This window comes from Daphnia pulicaria, chromosome 6 (genome assembly GCF_021234035.1).
Source record: "Daphnia pulicaria isolate SC F1-1A chromosome 6, SC_F0-13Bv2, whole genome shotgun sequence".
Taxonomy (NCBI): domain Eukaryota; kingdom Metazoa; phylum Arthropoda; class Branchiopoda; order Diplostraca; family Daphniidae; genus Daphnia; species Daphnia pulicaria.
In genome coordinates this window covers 6,692,466-6,710,831 of record NC_060918.1, presented here as the reverse complement: position 1 = coordinate 6,710,831, position 18,366 = coordinate 6,692,466, and the positions used below count along the sequence as shown (strand labels likewise).

Here is an 18,366-nt window from a genome sequence, read left to right as displayed (position 1 = left end):
TTTGAAAAACTCTCAATGGAATTCATCCAGAATCATTCCTATAGATGAATTGAACCTATCCCTGTGTCATTGAAATTTTTGATCTACGAATTTGGACTGGTAACCATCGTGATTGAAAAAAAATTTCAAGAAATTTGTTATTGAAAACAAACTCTTCATCGCCAACGACATTCCGTATTCCCAAGCGGTCACCCTTCCAAGTACTAACGGGACTCGACGTAACTTAACTTCTGGGAGCTGACGAGACCAGGTGCGTTCTACGTGATATGGCCGTTGAGATTCAAAAATGAAAATTTACCATCCCAGTCCCAATGGATGAACAGAAAATCACTTCAAAGTGATTGAAATGTTTGTTCATTGAATTCGGACTGGTAATCATCGCGAATAAAAAAACGCGATAAACTTTGAAAAACTCTCAATGGAATTCATCCAGAATCATTCCTATAGATGAATTGAACCTATCCCTGTGTCATTGAAATTTTTGATCTACGAATTTGGACTGGTAACCATCGTGATTGAAAAAAAATTTCAAGAAATTTGTTATTGAAAACAAACTATTCATCGCCAACGACATCCCGTATTCCCAAAGCGGTCACCCTTCAAGTAGTATTGGGACTCGACGTAACTTAACTTCTGGGAGCTGACGAGACCAGGTGCGTTCTACGTGATATGGCCGTTGACATTCAAAAATGAAAATTTACCCTCCCAGTCCCAATGGATGAATAGAAAATTACTTCAAAGTGATTGAAATGTTTGTTCATTGAATTCGGACTGGTAATCATCGCGAATAAAAAAACGCGATAAACTTTGAAAAACTCTCAATGGAATTCATCCAGAATCATTCCTATAGATGAATTGAACCTATCCCTGTGTCATTGAAATTTTTGATCTACGAATTTGGACTGGTAACCATCGTGATTGAAAAAAAATTTCAAGAAATTTGTTATTGAAAACAAACTATTCATCGCCAACGACATTCCGTATTCCCAAGCGGTCACCCTTCCAAGTACTAACGGGACTCGACGTAACTTAACTTCTGGGAGCTGACGAGACCAGGTGCGTTCTACGTGATATAGCCGTTGACATTCAAAAATGAAAATTTACCCTCCCAGTCCCAATGGATGAATAGAAAATCACTTCAAAGTGATTGAAATGTTTGTTCATTGAATTCGGACTGGTAACCATCGCGAATAAAAAAACGCGATAAACTTTGAAAAACTCTCAATGGAATTCATCCAGAATCATTCCTATAGATGAATTGAACCTATCCCTGTGTCATTGAAATTTTTGATCTACGAATTTGGACTGGTAACCATCGTGATTGAAAAAAAATTTAAAGAAATTTGTTATTGAAAACAAACTATTCATCGCCAACGACATCCCGTATTCCCAAGCGGTCACCCTTCCAAGTACTGGGACTCGACGTAACTTAACTTCTGGGAGCTGACGAGACCAGGTGCGTTCTACGTGATATGGCCGTTGACATTCAAAAATGAAAATTTACCCTCCCAGTCCCAATGGATGAATAGAAAATTACTTCAAAGTGATTGAAATGTTTGTTCATTGAATTCGGACTGGTAATCATCGCGAATAAAAAAACGCGATAAACTTTGAAAAACTCTCAATGGAATTCATCCAGAATCATTCCTATAGATGAATTGAACCTATCCCTGTGTCATTGAAATTTTTGATCTACGAATTTGGACTGGTAACCATCGTGATTGAAAAAAAATTTAAAGAAATTTGTTATTGAAAACAAACTATTCATCGCCAACGACATCCCGTATTCCCAAGCGGTCACCCTTCCAAGTACTAACGGGACTCGACGTAACTTAACTTCTGGGAGCTGACGAGACCAGGTGCGTTCTACGTGATATGGCCGTTGACATTCAAAAATGAAAATTTACCCTCCCAGTCCCAATGGATGAATAGAAAATTACTTCAAAGTGATTGAAATGTTTGTTCATTGAATTCGGACTGGTAATCATCGCGAATAAAAAAACGCGATAAACTTTGAAAAACTCTCAATGGAATTCATCCAGAATCATTCCTATAGATGAATTGAACCTATCCCTGTGTCATTGAAATTTTTGATCTACGAATTTGGACTGGTAACCATCGTGATTGAAAAAAAATTTCAAGAAATTTGTTATTGAAAACAAACTATTCATCGCCAACGACATTCCGTATTCCCAAGCGGTCACCCTTCCAAGTACTAACGGGGACTCGACGTAACTTAACTTCTGGGAGCTGACGAGACCAGGTGCGTTCTACGTGATATAGCCGTTGACATTCAAAAATGAAAATTTACCCTCCCAGTCCCAATGGATGAATAGAAAATCACTTCAAAGTGATTGAAATGTTTGTTCATTGAATTCGGACTGGTAACCATCGCGAATAAAAAAACGCGATAAACTTTGAAAAACTCTCAATGGAATTCATCCAGAATCATTCCTATAGATGAATTGAACCTATCCCTGTGTCATTGAAATTTTTGATCTACGAATTTGGACTGGTAACCATCGTGATTGAAAAAAAAATTTCAAGAAATTTGTTATTGAAAACAAACTATTCATCGCCAACGACATCCCGTATTCCCAAGCGGTCACCCTTCCAAGTACTGGGACTCGACGTAACTTAACTTCTGGGAGCTGACGAGACCAGGTGCGTTCTACGTGATATGGCCGTTGACATTCAAAAATGAAAATTTACCCTCCCAGTCCCAATGGATGAATAGAAAATTACTTCAAAGTGATTGAAATGTTTGTTCATTGAATTCGGACTGGTAATCATCACGAATAAAAAAACGCGATAAACTTTGAAAAACTCTCAATGGAATTCATCCAGAATCATTCCTATAGATGAATTGAACCTATCCCTGTGTCATTGAAATTTTTGATCTACGAATTTGGACTGGTAACCATCGTGATTGAAAAAAAAATTTAAAGAAATTTGTTATTGAAAACAAACTATTCATCGCCAACGACATCCCGTATTCCCAAGCGGTCACCCTTCCAAGTACTAACGGGACTCGACGTAACTTAACTTCTGGGAGCTGACGAGACCAGGTGCGTTCTACGTGATATGGCCGTTGACATTCAAAAATGAAAATTTACCCTCACAGTCCCAATGGATGAATAGAAAATTACTTCAAAGTGATTGAAATGTTTGTTCATTGAATTCGGACTGGTAATCATCACGAATAAAAAAACGCGATAAACTTTGAAAAACTCTCAATGGAATTCATCCAGAATCATTCCTATAGATGAATTGAACCTATCCCTGTGTCATTGAAATTTTTGATCGACGAATTTGGACTGGTAACCATCGTGATTGAAAAAAAATTTCAAGAAATTTGTTATTGAAAACAAACTATTAATCGCCAACGACATTCCGTATTCCCAAGCGGTCACCCTTCCAAGTACTAACGGGACTCGACGTAACTTAACTTCTGGGAGCTGACGAGACCAGGTGCGTTCTACGTGATATGGCCGTTGACATTCAAAAATGAAAATTTACCCTCCCAGTCCCAATGGATGAATAGAAAACTTCAAAGTGATAGAAATGTTTGTTCATTGAATTTGGACTGGTAACCATCGCGAATAAAAAAACGCGATAAAATTTGAAAAACTCTCAATGGAATTCATCCAGAATCATTCCTATAGATGAATTGAACCTATCCCTGTGTCATTGAAATTTTTGATCTACGAATTTGGACTGGTAACCATCGTGATTGAAAAAAAATTTCAAGAAATTTGTTATTGAAAACAAACTATTCATCGCCAACGACATCCCGTATTCCCAAGCGGTCACCCTTCCAAGTACTAACGGGACTCGACGTAACTTAACTTCTGGGAGCTGACGAGACCAGGTGCGTTCTACGTGATATGGCCGTTGACATTCAAAAATGAAAATTTACCCTCCCAGTCCCAATGGATGAATAGAAAATTACTTCAAAGTGATTGAAATGTTTGTTCATTGAATTCGGACTGGTAATCATCACGAATAAAAAAACGCGATAAACTTTGAAAAACTCTCAATGGAATTCATCCAGAATCATTCCTATAGATGAATTGAACCTATCCCTGTGTCATTGAAATTTTTGATCGACGAATTTGGACTGGTAACCATCGTGATTGAAAAAAAATTTCAAGAAATTTGTTATTGAAAACAAACTATTCATCGCCAACGACATCCCGTATTCCCAAGCGGTCACCCTTCCAAGTACTAACGGGACTCGACGTAACTTAACTTCTGGGAGCTGACGAGACCAGGTGCGTTCTACGTGATATGGCCGTTGACATTCAAAAATGAAAATTTACCCTCCCAGTCCCAATGGATGAATAGAAAATTACTTCAAAGTGATTGAAATGTTTGTTCATTGAATTCGGACTGGTAATCATCGCGAATAAAAAAACGCGATAAACTTTGAAAAACTCTCAATGGAATTCATCCAGAATCATTCCTATAGATGAATTGAACCTATCCCTGTGTCATTGAAATTTTTGATCTACGAATTTGGACTGGTAACCATCGTGATTGAAAAAAAATTTCAAGAAATTTGTTATTGAAAACAAACTATTAATCGCCAACGACATTCCGTATTCCCAAGCGGTCACCCTTCCAAGTACTAACGGGACTCGACATAACTTAACTTCTGGGAGCTGACGAGACCAGGTGCGTTCTACGTGATATGGCCGTTGACATTCAAAAATGAAAATTTACCCTCCCAGTCCCAATGGATGAATAGAAAATCACTTCAAAGTGATTGAAATGTTTGTTCATTGAATTCGGACTTGTAACCATCGCGAATAAAAAAACGCGATAAACTTTGAAAAACTCTCAATGGAATTCATCCAGAATCATTCCTATAGATGAATTGAACCTATCCCTGTGTCACTGAAATTTTTGATCTACGAATTTGGACTGGTAACCATCGTGATTGAAAAAAAATTTAAAGAAATTTGTTATTGAAAACAAACTATTCATCGCCAACGACATTCCGTATTCCCAAGCGGTCACCCTTCCAAGTACTAACGGGACTCGACGTAACTTAACTTCTGGGAGCTGACGAGACCAGGTGCGTTCTACGTGATATAGCCGTTGACATTCAAAAATGAAAATTTACCCTCCCAGTCCCAATGGATGAATAGAAAATCACTTCAAAGTGATAGAAATGTTTGTTCATTGAATTTGGACTGGTAACCATCGCGAATAAAAAAACGCGATAAACTTTGAAAAACTCTCAATGGAATTCATCCAGAATCATTCCTATAGATGAATTGAACCTATCCCTGTGTCATTGAAATTTTTGATCGACGAATTTGGACTGGTAACCATCGTGATTGAAAAAAAATTTCAAGAAATTTGTTATTGAAAACAAACTATTCATCGCCAACGACATTCCGTATTCCCAAGCGGTCACCCTTCCAAGTACTAACGGGACTCGACGTAACTTAACTTCTGGGAGCTGACGAGACCAGGTGCGTTCTACGTGATATGGCCGTTGACATTCAAAAATGAAAATTTACCCTCCCAGTCCCAATGGATGAATAGAAAATCACTTCAAAGTGATAGAAATGTTTGTTCATTGAATTTGGACTGGTAACCATCGCGAATAAAAAAACGCGATAAACTTTGAAAAACTCTCAATGGAATTCATCCAGAATCATTCCTATAGATGAATTGAACCTATCCCTGTGTCATTGAAATTTTTGATCGACGAATTTGGACTGGTAACCATCGTGATTGAAAAAAAATTTCAAGAAATTTGTTATTGAAAACAAACTATTCATCGCCAACGACATTCCGTATTCCCAAGCGGTCACCCTTCCAAGTACTAACGGGACTCGACGTAACTTAACTTCTGGGAGCTGACGAGACCAGGTGCGTTCTACGTGATATGGCCGTTGACATTCAAAAATGAAAATTTACCCTCCCAGTCCCAATGGATGAATAGAAAATTACTTCAAAGTGATTGAAATGTTTGTTCATTGAATTCGGACTGGTAATCATCACGAATAAAAAAACGCGATAAACTTTGAAAAACTCTCAATGGAATTCATCCAGAATCATTCCTATAGATGAATTGAACCTATCCCTGTGTCATTGAAATTTTTGATCTACGAATTTGGACTGGTAACCATCGTGATTGAAAAAAAATTTCAAGAAATTTGTTATTGAAAACAAACTATTCATCGCCAACGACATCCCGTATTCCCAAGCGGTCACCCTTCCCAGTACTAACGGGACTCGACGTAACTTAAGTTCTGGGAGCTGACGAGACCAGGTGCGTTCTACGTGATATGGCCGTTGACATTCAAAAATGAAAATTTACCCTCCCAGTCCCAATGGATGAATAGAAAATTACTTCAAAGTGATTGAAATGTTTGTTCATTGAATTCGGACTGGTAATCATCGCGAATAAAAAAACGCGATAAACTTTGAAAAACTCTCAATGGAATTCATCCAGAATCATTCCTATAGATGAATTGAACCTATCCCTGTGTCATTGAAATTTTTGATCTACGAATTTGGACTGGTAACCATCGTGATTGAAAAAAAATTTCAAGAAATTTGTTATTGAAAACAAACTATTCATCGCCAACGACATTCCGTATTCCCAAGCGGTCACCCTTCCAAGTACTAACGGGACTCGACGTAACTTAACTTCTGGGAGCTGACGAGACCAGGTGCGTTCTACGTGATATGGCCGTTGAGATTCAAAAATGAAAATTTACCATCCCAGTCCCAATGGATGAACAGAAAATCACTTCAAAGTGATTGAAATGTTTGTTCATTGAATTCGGACTGGTAATCATCGCGAATAAAAAAACGCGATAAACTTTGAAAAACTCTCAATGGAATTCATCCAGAATCATTCCTATAGATGAATTGAACCTATCCCTGTGTCATTGAAATTTTTGATCTACGAATTTGGACTGGTAACCATCGTGATTGAAAAAAAATTTCAAGAAATTTGTTATTGAAAACAAACTATTCATCGCCAACGACATTCCGTATTCCCAAGCGGTCACCCTTCCAAGTACTAACGGGACTCGACGTAACTTAACTTCTGGGAGCTGACGAGACCAGGTGCGTTCTACGTGATATGGCCGTTGAGATTCAAAAATGAAAATTTACCATCCCAGTCCCAATGGATGAACAGAAAATCACTTCAAAGTGATTGAAATGTTTGTTCATTGAATTCGGACTGGTAATCATCGCGAATAAAAAAACGCGATAAACTTTGAAAAACTCTCAATGGAATTCATCCAGAATCATTCCTATAGATGAATTGAACCTATCCCTGTGTCATTGAAATTTTTGATCTACGAATTTGGACTGGTAACCATCGTGATTGAAAAAAAATTTCAAGAAATTTGTTATTGAAAACAAACTATTCATCGCCAACGACATCCCGTATTCCCAAGCGGTCACCCTTCCAAGTAGTATTGGGACTCGACGTAACTTAACTTCTGGGAGCTGACGAGACCAGGTGCGTTCTACGTGATATGGCCGTTGACATTCAAAAATGAAAATTTACCCTCCCAGTCCCAATGGATGAATAGAAAATTACTTCAAAGTGATTGAAATGTTTGTTCATTGAATTCGGACTGGTAATCATCGCGAATAAAAAAACGCGATAAACTTTGAAAAACTCTCAATGGAATTCATCCAGAATCATTCCTATAGATGAATTGAACCTATCCCTGTGTCATTGAAATTTTTGATCTACGAATTTGGACTGGTAACCATCGTGATTGAAAAAAAATTTAAAGAAATTTGTTATTGAAAACAAACTATTCATCGCCAACGACATCCCGTATTCCCAAGCGGTCACCCTTCCAAGTACTAACGGGACTCGACGTAACTTAACTTCTGGGAGCTGACGAGACCAGGTGCGTTCTACGTGATATGGCCGTTGACATTCAAAAATGAAAATTTACCCTCCCAGTCCCAATGGATGAATAGAAAATTACTTCAAAGTGATTGAAATGTTTGTTCATTGAATTCGGACTGGTAATCATCGCGAATAAAAAAACGCGATAAACTTTGAAAAACTCTCAATGGAATTCATCCAGAATCATTCCTATAGATGAATTGAACCTATCCCTGTGTCATTGAAATTTTTGATCTACGAATTTGGACTGGTAACCATCGTGATTGAAAAAAAATTTAAAGAAATTTGTTATTGAAAACAAACTATTCATCGCCAACGACATTCCGTATTCCCAAGCGGTCACCCTTCCAAGTACTAACGGGACTCGACGTAACTTAACTTCTGGGAGCTGACGAGACCAGGTGCGTTCTACGTGATATAGCCGTTGACATTCAAAAATGAAAATTTACCCTCCCAGTCCCAATGGATGAATAGAAAATCACTTCAAAGTGATTGAAATGTTTGTTCATTGAATTCGGACTGGTAACCATCGCGAATAAAAAAACGCGATAAACTTTGAAAAACTCTCAATGGAATTCATCCAGAATCATTCCTATAGATGAATTGAACCTATCCCTGTGTCATTGAAATTTTTGATCTACGAATTTGGACTGGTAACCATCGTGATTGAAAAAAAATTTAAAGAAATTTGTTATTGAAAACAAACTATTCATCGCCAACGACATCCCGTATTCCCAAGCGGTCACCCTTCCAAGTACTAACGGGACTCGACGTAACTTAACTTCTGGGAGCTGACGAGACCAGGTGCGTTCTACGTGATATGGCCGTTGACATTCAAAAATGAAAATTTACCCTCACAGTCCCAATGGATGAATAGAAAATTACTTCAAAGTGATTGAAATGTTTGTTCATTGAATTCGGACTGGTAATCATCACGAATAAAAAAACGCGATAAACTTTGAAAAACTCTCAATGGAATTCATCCAGAATCATTCCTATAGATGAATTGAACCTATCCCTGTGTCATTGAAATTTTTGATCGACGAATTTGGACTGGTAACCATCGTGATTGAAAAAAAATTTCAAGAAATTTGTTATTGAAAACAAACTATTCATCGCCAACGACATTCCGTATTCCCAAGCGGTCACCCTTCCAAGTACTAACGGGACTCGACGTAACTTAACTTCTGGGAGCTGACGAGACCAGGTGCGTTCTACGTGATATGGCCGTTGACATTCAAAAATGAAAATTTACCCTCCCAGTCCCAATGGATGAATAGAAAATCACTTCAAAGTGATAGAAATGTTTGTTCATTGAATTTGGACTGGTAACCATCGCGAATAAAAAAACGCGATAAAATTTGAAAAACTCTCAATGGAATTCATCCAGAATCATTCCTATAGATGAATTGAACCTATCCCTGTGTCATTGAAATTTTTGATCTACGAATTTGGACTGGTAACCATCGTGATTGAAAAAAAATTTCAAGAAATTTGTTATTGAAAACAAACTATTCATCGCCAACGACATTCCGTATTCCCAAGCGGTCACCCTTCCAAGTACTAACGGGACTCGACGTAACTTAACTTCTGGGAGCTGACGAGACCAGGTGCGTTCTACGTGATATGGCCGTTGACATTCAACAATGAAAATTTACCCTCCCAGTCCCAATGGATGAATAGAAAATCACTTCAAAGTGATAGAAATGTTTGTTCATTGAATTTGGACTGGTAACCATCGCGAATAAAAAAACGCGATAAAATTTGAAAAACTCTCAATGGAATTCATCCAGAATCATTCCTATAGATGAATTGAACCTATCCCTGTGTCATTGAAATTTTTGATCTACGAATTTGGACTGGTAACCATCGTGATTGAAAAAAAATTTCAAGAAATTTGTTATTGAAAACAAACTATTCATCGCCAACGACATCCCGTATTCCCAAGCGGTCACCCTTCCAAGTACTAACGGGACTCGACGTAACTTAACTTCTGGGAGCTGACGAGACCAGGTGCGTTCTACGTGATATGGCCGTTGACATTCAAAAATGAAAATTTACCCTCCCAGTCCCAATGGATGAATAGAAAATTACTTCAAAGTGATTGAAATGTTTGTTCATTGAATTCGGACTGGTAATCATCACGAATAAAAAAACGCGATAAACTTTGAAAAACTCTCAATGGAATTCATCCAGAATCATTCCTATAGATGAATTGAACCTATCCCTGTGTCATTGAAATTTTTGATCTACGAATTTGGACTGGTAACCATCGTGATTGAAAAAAAATTTCAAGAAATTTGTTATTGAAAACAAACTATTCATCGCCAACGACATCCCGTATTCCCAAGCGGTCACCCTTCCAAGTACTAACGGGACTCGACGTAACTTAACTTCTGGGAGCTGACGAGACCAGGTGCGTTCTACGTGATATGGCCGTTGACATTCAAAAATGAAAATTTACCCTCCCAGTCCCAATGGATGAATAGAAAATTACTTCAAAGTGATTGAAATGTTTGTTCATTGAATTCGGACTGGTAATCATCGCGAATAAAAAAACGCGATAAACTTTGAAAAACTCTCAATGGAATTCATCCAGAATCATTCCTATAGATGAATTGAACCTATCCCTGTGTCACTGAAATTTTTGATCTACGAATTTGGACTGGTAACCATCGTGATTGAAAAAAAAATTAAAGAAATTTGTTATTGAAAACAAACTATTCATCGCCAACGACATTCCGTATTCCCAAGCGGTCACCCTTCCAAGTACTAACGGGACTCGACGTAACTTAACTTCTGGGAGCTGACGAGACCAGGTGCGTTCTACGTGATATAGCCGTTGACATTCAAAAATGAAAATTTACCCTCCCAGTCCCAATGGATGAATAGAAAATCACTTCAAAGTGATAGAAATGTTTGTTCATTGAATTTGGACTGGTAACCATCGCGAATAAAAAAACGCGATAAACTTTGAAAAACTCTCAATGGAATTCATCCAGAATCATTCCTATAGATGAATTGAACCTATCCCTGTGTCATTGAAATTTTTGATCGACGAATTTGGACTGGTAACCATCGTGATTGAAAAAAAATTTCAAGAAATTTGTTATTGAAAACAAACTATTCATCGCCAACGACATTCCGTATTCCCAAGCGGTCACCCTTCCAAGTACTAACGGGACTCGACGTAACTTAACTTCTGGGAGCTGACGAGACCAGGTGCGTTCTACGTGATATGGCCGTTGACATTCAAAAATGAAAATTTACCCTCCCAGTCCCAATGGATGAATAGAAAATCACTTCAAAGTGATAGAAATGTTTGTTCATTGAATTTGGACTGGTAACCATCGCGAATAAAAAAACGCGATAAAATTTGAAAAACTCTCAATGGAATTCATCCAGAATCATTCCTATAGATGAATTGAACCTATCCCTGTGTCATTGAAATTTTTGATCTACGAATTTGGACTGGTAACCATCGTGATTGAAAAAAAATTTCAAGAAATTTGTTATTGAAAACAAACTATTCATCGCCAACGACATCCCGTATTCCCAAGCGGTCACCCTTCCAAGTACTAACGGGACTCGACGTAACTTAACTTCTGGGAGCTGACGAGACCAGGTGCGTTCTACGTGATATGGCCGTTGACATTCAAAAATGAAAATTTACCCTCCCAGTCCCAATGGATGAATAGAAAATTACTTCAAAGTGATTGAAATGTTTGTTCATTGAATTCGGACTGGTAATCATCGCGAATAAAAAAACGCGATAAAATTTGAAAAACTCTCAATGGAATTCATCCAGAATCATTCCTATAGATGAATTGAACCTATCCCTGTGTCATTGAAATTTTTGATCTACGAATTTGGACTGGTAACCATCGTGATTGAAAAAAAATTTCAAGAAATTTGTTATTGAAAACAAACTATTCATCGCCAACGACATCCCGTATTCCCAAGCGGTCACCCTTCCAAGTACTAACGGGACTCGACGTAACTTAACTTCTGGGAGCTGACGAGACCAGGTGCGTTCTACGTGATATGGCCGTTGACATTCAAAAATGAAAATTTACCCTCCCAGTCCCAATGGATGAATAGAAAATTACTTCAAAGTGATTGAAATGTTTGTTCATTGAATTCGGACTGGTAATCATCACGAATAAAAAAACGCGATAAACTTTGAAAAACTCTCAATGGAATTCATCCAGAATCATTCCTATAGATGAATTGAACCTATCCCTGTGTCATTGAAATTTTTGATCTACGAATTTGGACTGGTAACCATCGTGATTGAAAAAAAATTTCAAGAAATTTGTTATTGAAAACAAACTATTCATCGCCAACGACATCCCGTATTCCCAAGCGGTCACCCTTCCAAGTACTAACGGGACTCGACGTAACTTAACTTCTGGGAGCTGACGAGACCAGGTGCGTTCTACGTGATATGGCCGTTGACATTCAAAAATGAAAATTTACCCTCCCAGTCCCAATGGATGAATAGAAAATTACTTCAAAGTGATTGAAATGTTTGTTCATTGAATTCGGACTGGTAATCATCGCGAATAAAAAAACGCGATAAACTTTGAAAAACTCTCAATGGAATTCATCCAGAATCATTCCTATAGATGAATTGAACCTATCCCTGTGTCATTGAAATTTTTGATCTACGAATTTGGACTGGTAACCATCGTGATTGAAAAAAAATTTCAAGAAATTTGTTATTGAAAACAAACTATTAATCGCCAACGACATTCCGTATTCCCAAGCGGTCACCCTTCCAAGTACTAACGGGACTCGACATAACTTAACTTCTGGGAGCTGACGAGACCAGGTGCGTTCTACGTGATATGGCCGTTGACATTCAAAAATGAAAATTTACCCTCCCAGTCCCAATGGATGAATAGAAAATCACTTCAAAGTGATAGAAATGTTTGTTCATGGAATTTGGACTGGTAACCATCGCGAATAAAAAAACGCGATAAACTTTGAAAAACTCTCAATGGAATTCATCCAGAATCATTCCTATAGATGAATTGAACCTATCCCTGTGTCATTGAAATTTTTGATCGACGAATTTGGACTGGTAACCATCGTGATTGAAAAAAAATTTCAAGAAATTTGTTATTGAAAACAAACTATTCATCGCCAACGACATTCCGTATTCCCAAGCGGTCACCCTTCCAAGTACTAACGGGACTCGACGTAACTTAACTTCTGGGAGCTGACGAGACCAGGTGCGTTCTACGTGATATGGCCGTTGACATTCAAAAATGAAAATTTACCCTCCCAGTCCCAATGGATGAATAGAAAATCACTTCAAAGTGATAGAAATGTTTGTTCATTGAATTTGGACTGGTAACCATCGCGAATAAAAAAACGCGATAAACTTTGAAAAACTCTCAATGGAATTCATCCAGAATCATTCCTATAGATGAATTGAACCTATCCCTGTGTCATTGAAATTTTTGATCGACGAATTTGGACTGGTAACCATCGTGATTGAAAAAAAATTTCAAGAAATTTGTTATTGAAAACAAACTATTCATCGCCAACGACATTCCGTATTCCCAAGCGGTCACCCTTCCAAGTACTAACGGGACTCGACGTAACTTAACTTCTGGGAGCTGACGAGACCAGGTGCGTTCTACGTGATATGGCCGTTGACATTCAAAAATGAAAATTTACCCTCCCAGTCCCAATGGATGAATAGAAAATCACTTCAAAGTGATAGAAATGTTTGTTCATTGAATTTGGACTGGTAACCATCGCGAATAAAAAAACGCGATAAACTTTGAAAAACTCTCAATGGAATTCATCCAGAATCATTCCTATAGATGAATTGAACCTATCCCTGTGTCATTGAAATTTTTGATCTACGAATTTGGACTGGTAACCATCGTGATTGAAAAAAAATTTCAAGAAATTTGTTATTGAAAACAAACTATTCATCGCCAACGACATCCCGTATTCCCAAGCGGTCACCCTTCCAAGTACTAACGGGACTCGACGTAACTTAACTTCTGGGAGCTGACGAGACCAGGTGCGTTTTACGTGAAATGGCCGTTGACGTTCAAAAATGAAAATTTACCCTCCCAGTCCCAATGGATGAATAGAAAATTACTTCAAAGTGATTGAAATGTTTGTTCATTGAATTCGGACTGGTAATCATCACGAATAAAAAAACGCGATAAACTTTGAAAAACTCTCAATGGAATTCATCCAGAATCATTCCTATAGATGAATTGAACCTATCCCTGTGTCATTGAAATTTTTGATCTACGAATTTGGACTGGTAACCATCGTGATTGAAAAAAAATTTCAAGAAATTTGTTATTGAAAACAAACTATTCATCGCCAACGACATCCCGTATTCCCAAGCGGTCACCCTTCCCAGTACTAACGGGACTCGACGTAACTTAAGTTCTGGGAGCTGACGAGACCAGGTGCGTTCTACGTGATATGGCCGTTGACATTCAAAAATGAAAATTTACCCTCCCAGTCCCAATGGATGAATAGAAAATTACTTCAAAGTGATTGAAATGTTTGTTCATTGAATTCGGACTGGTAATCATCGCGAATAAAAAAACGCGATAAACTTTGAAAAACTCTCAATGGAATTCATCCAGAATCATTCCTATAGATGAATTGAACCTATCCCTGTGTCATTGAAATTTTTGATCTACGAATTTGGACTGGTAACCATCGTGATTGAAAAAAAATTTCAAGAAATTTGTTATTGAAAACAAACTATTCATCGCCAACGACATTCCGTATTCCCAAGCGGTCACCCTTCCAAGAACTAACGGGACTCGACATAACTTAACTTCTGGGAGCTGACGAGACCAGGTGCGTTCTACGTGATATGGCCGTTGACATTCAAAATTGAAAATTTACCCTCCCAGTCCCAATGGATGAATAGAAAATTACTTCAAAGTGATTGAAATGTTTGTTCATTGAATTCGGACTGGTAATCATCGCGAATAAAAAAACGCGATAAACTTTGAAAAACTCTCAATGGAATTCATCCAGAATCATTCCTATAGATGAATTGAACCTATCCCTGTGTCATTGAAATTTTTGATCTACGAATTTGGACTGGTAACCATCGTGATTGAAAAAAAATTTCAAGAAATTTGTTATTGAAAACAAACTATTCATCGCCAACGACATTCCGTATTCCCAAGCGGTCACCCTTCCAAGTACTAACGGGACTCGACATAACTTAACTTCTGGGAGCTGACGAGACCAGGTGCGTTCTACGTGATATGGCCGTTGACATTCAAAAATGAAAATTTACCCTCCCAGTCCCAATGGATGAATAGAAAATCACTTCAAAGTGATTGAAATGTTTGTTCATTGAATTCGGAGTGGTAACCATCGCGAATAAAAAAACGCGATAAACTTTGAAAAACTCTCAATGGAATTCATCCAGAATCATTCCTATAGATGAATTGAACCTATCCCTGTGTCACTGAAATTTTTGATCTACGAATTTGGACTGGTAACCATCGTGATTGAAAAAAAATTTAAAGAAATTTGTTATTGAAAACAAACTATTCATCGCCAACGACATTCCGTGTTCCCAAGCGGTCACCCTTCCAAGTACTAACGGGACTCGACGTAACTTAACTTCTGAGAGCTGACGAGACCAGGTGCGTTCTACGTGATATAGCCGTTGACATTCAAAAATGAAAATTTACCCTCCCAGTCCCAATGGATGAATAGAAAATTACTTCAAAGTGATTGAAATGTTTGTTCATTGAATTCGGACTGGTAATCATCGCGAATAAAAAAACGCGATAAACTTTGAAAAACTCTCAATGGAATTCATCCAGAATCATTCCTATAGATGAATTGAACCTATCCCTGTGTCATTGAAATTTTTGATCTACGAATTTGGACTGGTAACCATCGTGATTGAAAAAAAATTTCAAGAAATTTGTTATTGAAAGCAAACTATTCATCGCCAACGACATCCCGTATTCCCAAGCGGTCACCCTTCCAAGTACTAACGGGACTCGACGTAACTTAACTTCTGGGAGCTGACGAGACCAGGTGCGTTCTACGTGATATGGCCGTTGAGATTCAAAAATGAAAATTTACCATCCCAGTCCCAATGGATGAACAGAAAATCACTTCAAAGTGATTGAAATGTTTGTTCATTGAATTCGGACTGGTAATCATCGCGAATAAAAAAACGCGATAAACTTTGAAAAACTCTCAATGGAATTCATCCAGAATCATTCCTATAGATGAATTGAACCTATCCCTGTGTCATTGAAATTTTTGATCTACGAATTTGGACTGGTAACCATCGTGATTGAAAAAAAATTTAAAGAAATTTGTTATTGAAAACAAACTATTCATCGCCAACGACATTCCGTATTTCCAAGCGGTCACCCTTCCAAGTACTAACGGGACTCGACGTAACTTAACTTCTGAGAGCTGACGAGACCAGGTGCGTTCTACGTGATATAGCCGTTGACATTCAAAAATGAAAATTTACCCTCCCAGTCCCAATGGATGAATAGAAAATCACTTCAAAGTGATAGAAATGTTTGTTCATTGAATTTGGACTGGTAACCATCGCGAATAAAAAAACGCGATAAACTTTGAAAAACTCTCAATGGAATTCATCCAGAATCATTCCTATAGATGAATTGAACCTATCCCTGTGTCACTGAAATTTTTGATCTACGAATTTGGACTGGTAACCATCGTGATTGAAAAAAAATATCAAGAAATTTGTTATTGAAAACAAATTATTCATCGCCAACGACATCCCGTATTCCCAAGCGGTCACCCTTCCAAGTACTAACGGGACTCGACGTAACTTAACTTCTGGGAGCTGACGAGACCAGGTGCGTTCTACGTGATATGGCCGTTGACATTCAAAAATGAAAATTTACCCTCCCAGTCCCAATGGATCAATAGAAAATTACTTCAAAGTGATTAAAATGTTTGTTCATTGAATTCGGACTGGTAATCATCGCGAATAAAAAAACGCGATAAACTTTGAAAAACTCTCAATGGAATTCATCCAGAATCATTCCTATAGATGAATTGAACCTATCCCTGTGTCACTGAAATTTTTGATCTACGAATTTGGACTGGTAACCATCGTGATTGAAAAAAAATATCAAGAAATTTGTTATTGAAAACAAATTATTCATCGCCAACGACATCCCGTATTCCCAAGCGGTCACCCTTCCAAGTACTAACGGGACTCGACGTAACTTAACTTCTGGGAGCTGACGAGACCAGGTGCGTTCTACGTGATATGGCCTTTGACATTCAAAAATGAAAATTTACCCTCCCAGTCCCAATGGATCAATAGAAAATTACTTCAAAGTGATTAAAATGTTTGTTCATTGAATTCGGACTGGTAATCATCGCGAATAAAAAAACGCGATAAACTTTGAAAAACTCTCAATGGAATTCATCCAGAATCATTCCTATAGATGAATTGAACCTATCCCTGTGTCATTGAAATTTTTGATCGACGAATTTGGACTGGTAACCATCGTGATTGAAAAAAAATTTCAAGAAATTTGTTATTGAAAACAAACTATTCATCGCCAACAACATTCCGTATTCCCAAGCGGTCACCCTTCCAAGTACTAACAGGACTCGACGTAACTTAACTTCTGGGAGCTGACGAGACCAGGTGCGTTCTACGTGATATGGCCGTAGACATTCAAAAATGAAAATTTACCCTCCCAGTCCCAATGGATGAATAGAAAATCACTTCAAAGTTATTGAAATGTTTGTTCATTGAATTCGGACTGGTAATCATCGCGAATAAAAAAACGCGATAAACTTTGAAAAACTCTCAATGGAATTCATCCAGAATCATTCCTATAGATGAATTGAACCTATCCCTGTGTCATTGAAATTTTTGATCTACGAATTTGGACTGGTAACCATCGTGATTGAAAAAAAATTTCAAGAAATTTGTTATTGAAAACAAACTATTCATCGCCAACGACTTTCCGTATTCCCAAGCGGTCACCCTTCCAAGTACTAACGGGACTCGACGTAACTTAACTTCTGGGAGCTGACGAGACCAGGTGCGTTCTACGTGATATGGCCGTTGACATTCAAAAATGAAAATTTACCCTCCCAGTCCCAATGGATGAATAGAAAATTACTTCAAAGTGATTGAAATGTTTGTTCATTGAATTCGGACTGGTAATCATCGCGAATAAAAAAACGCGATAAACTTTGAAAAACTCTCAATGGAATTCATCCAGAATCATTCCTATAGATGAATTGAACCTATCCCTGTGTCATTGAAATTTTTGATCTACGAATTTGGACTGGTAACCATCGTGATTGAAAAAAAATTTCAAGAAATTTGTTATTGAAAACAAATTATTCATCGCCAACGACATCCCGTATTCCCAAGCGGTCACCCTTCCAAGTACTAACGGGACTCGACGTAACTTAACTTCTGGGAG

At 37.8% G+C, this 18,366-nt stretch overlaps 45 pseudogenes; all 45 read right to left on the bottom strand.

The window, feature by feature from the left end:
- Positions 1–159: 159 nt before the first annotated feature.
- Positions 160–278, bottom strand: LOC124345717 (annotated as a pseudogene).
- Positions 279–562: 284 nt separating this feature from the next.
- LOC124346119 lies at positions 563–681 on the bottom strand (annotated as a pseudogene).
- A 284-nt stretch (positions 682–965) lies between these two features.
- Positions 966–1,084, bottom strand: LOC124345441 (annotated as a pseudogene).
- Positions 1,085–1,368: 284 nt separating this feature from the next.
- LOC124345689 lies at positions 1,369–1,484 on the bottom strand (annotated as a pseudogene).
- Positions 1,485–1,768: 284 nt separating this feature from the next.
- Positions 1,769–1,887, bottom strand: LOC124346204 (annotated as a pseudogene).
- A 284-nt stretch (positions 1,888–2,171) lies between these two features.
- On the bottom strand, positions 2,172–2,291 carry LOC124345926 (annotated as a pseudogene).
- Positions 2,292–2,576: 285 nt separating this feature from the next.
- LOC124345688 lies at positions 2,577–2,692 on the bottom strand (annotated as a pseudogene).
- Positions 2,693–2,977: 285 nt separating this feature from the next.
- LOC124346086 lies at positions 2,978–3,096 on the bottom strand (annotated as a pseudogene).
- Positions 3,097–3,380: 284 nt separating this feature from the next.
- Positions 3,381–3,499, bottom strand: LOC124344890 (annotated as a pseudogene).
- A 281-nt stretch (positions 3,500–3,780) lies between these two features.
- On the bottom strand, positions 3,781–3,899 carry LOC124345970 (annotated as a pseudogene).
- Positions 3,900–4,183: 284 nt separating this feature from the next.
- LOC124345854 lies at positions 4,184–4,302 on the bottom strand (annotated as a pseudogene).
- Positions 4,303–4,586: 284 nt separating this feature from the next.
- Positions 4,587–4,705, bottom strand: LOC124345466 (annotated as a pseudogene).
- Positions 4,706–4,989: 284 nt separating this feature from the next.
- LOC124345439 lies at positions 4,990–5,108 on the bottom strand (annotated as a pseudogene).
- Positions 5,109–5,392: 284 nt separating this feature from the next.
- Positions 5,393–5,511, bottom strand: LOC124344889 (annotated as a pseudogene).
- Positions 5,512–5,795: 284 nt separating this feature from the next.
- LOC124344887 lies at positions 5,796–5,914 on the bottom strand (annotated as a pseudogene).
- A 284-nt stretch (positions 5,915–6,198) lies between these two features.
- LOC124345250 lies at positions 6,199–6,317 on the bottom strand (annotated as a pseudogene).
- Positions 6,318–6,601: 284 nt separating this feature from the next.
- LOC124345716 lies at positions 6,602–6,720 on the bottom strand (annotated as a pseudogene).
- A 284-nt stretch (positions 6,721–7,004) lies between these two features.
- Positions 7,005–7,123, bottom strand: LOC124345715 (annotated as a pseudogene).
- A 284-nt stretch (positions 7,124–7,407) lies between these two features.
- Positions 7,408–7,526, bottom strand: LOC124345336 (annotated as a pseudogene).
- Positions 7,527–7,810: 284 nt separating this feature from the next.
- On the bottom strand, positions 7,811–7,929 carry LOC124345736 (annotated as a pseudogene).
- Positions 7,930–8,213: 284 nt separating this feature from the next.
- LOC124345438 lies at positions 8,214–8,332 on the bottom strand (annotated as a pseudogene).
- A 284-nt stretch (positions 8,333–8,616) lies between these two features.
- On the bottom strand, positions 8,617–8,735 carry LOC124345621 (annotated as a pseudogene).
- Positions 8,736–9,019: 284 nt separating this feature from the next.
- On the bottom strand, positions 9,020–9,138 carry LOC124344886 (annotated as a pseudogene).
- Positions 9,139–9,422: 284 nt separating this feature from the next.
- Positions 9,423–9,541, bottom strand: LOC124344884 (annotated as a pseudogene).
- Positions 9,542–9,825: 284 nt separating this feature from the next.
- Positions 9,826–9,944, bottom strand: LOC124345503 (annotated as a pseudogene).
- Positions 9,945–10,228: 284 nt separating this feature from the next.
- On the bottom strand, positions 10,229–10,347 carry LOC124345387 (annotated as a pseudogene).
- Positions 10,348–10,631: 284 nt separating this feature from the next.
- Positions 10,632–10,750, bottom strand: LOC124345437 (annotated as a pseudogene).
- Positions 10,751–11,034: 284 nt separating this feature from the next.
- Positions 11,035–11,153, bottom strand: LOC124344883 (annotated as a pseudogene).
- Positions 11,154–11,437: 284 nt separating this feature from the next.
- On the bottom strand, positions 11,438–11,556 carry LOC124345270 (annotated as a pseudogene).
- Positions 11,557–11,840: 284 nt separating this feature from the next.
- Positions 11,841–11,959, bottom strand: LOC124345155 (annotated as a pseudogene).
- Positions 11,960–12,243: 284 nt separating this feature from the next.
- On the bottom strand, positions 12,244–12,362 carry LOC124345040 (annotated as a pseudogene).
- Positions 12,363–12,646: 284 nt separating this feature from the next.
- On the bottom strand, positions 12,647–12,765 carry LOC124345465 (annotated as a pseudogene).
- A 284-nt stretch (positions 12,766–13,049) lies between these two features.
- On the bottom strand, positions 13,050–13,168 carry LOC124344882 (annotated as a pseudogene).
- A 284-nt stretch (positions 13,169–13,452) lies between these two features.
- LOC124344881 lies at positions 13,453–13,571 on the bottom strand (annotated as a pseudogene).
- Positions 13,572–13,855: 284 nt separating this feature from the next.
- Positions 13,856–13,974, bottom strand: LOC124344671 (annotated as a pseudogene).
- A 284-nt stretch (positions 13,975–14,258) lies between these two features.
- Positions 14,259–14,377, bottom strand: LOC124345249 (annotated as a pseudogene).
- A 284-nt stretch (positions 14,378–14,661) lies between these two features.
- LOC124345882 lies at positions 14,662–14,780 on the bottom strand (annotated as a pseudogene).
- Positions 14,781–15,064: 284 nt separating this feature from the next.
- On the bottom strand, positions 15,065–15,183 carry LOC124345464 (annotated as a pseudogene).
- Positions 15,184–15,467: 284 nt separating this feature from the next.
- LOC124345779 lies at positions 15,468–15,586 on the bottom strand (annotated as a pseudogene).
- A 284-nt stretch (positions 15,587–15,870) lies between these two features.
- On the bottom strand, positions 15,871–15,989 carry LOC124344814 (annotated as a pseudogene).
- Positions 15,990–16,273: 284 nt separating this feature from the next.
- LOC124345927 lies at positions 16,274–16,392 on the bottom strand (annotated as a pseudogene).
- A 284-nt stretch (positions 16,393–16,676) lies between these two features.
- LOC124344926 lies at positions 16,677–16,795 on the bottom strand (annotated as a pseudogene).
- Positions 16,796–17,079: 284 nt separating this feature from the next.
- Positions 17,080–17,198, bottom strand: LOC124345317 (annotated as a pseudogene).
- Positions 17,199–17,482: 284 nt separating this feature from the next.
- LOC124345787 lies at positions 17,483–17,601 on the bottom strand (annotated as a pseudogene).
- A 284-nt stretch (positions 17,602–17,885) lies between these two features.
- On the bottom strand, positions 17,886–18,004 carry LOC124345607 (annotated as a pseudogene).
- Positions 18,005–18,366: the final 362 nt, after the last annotated feature.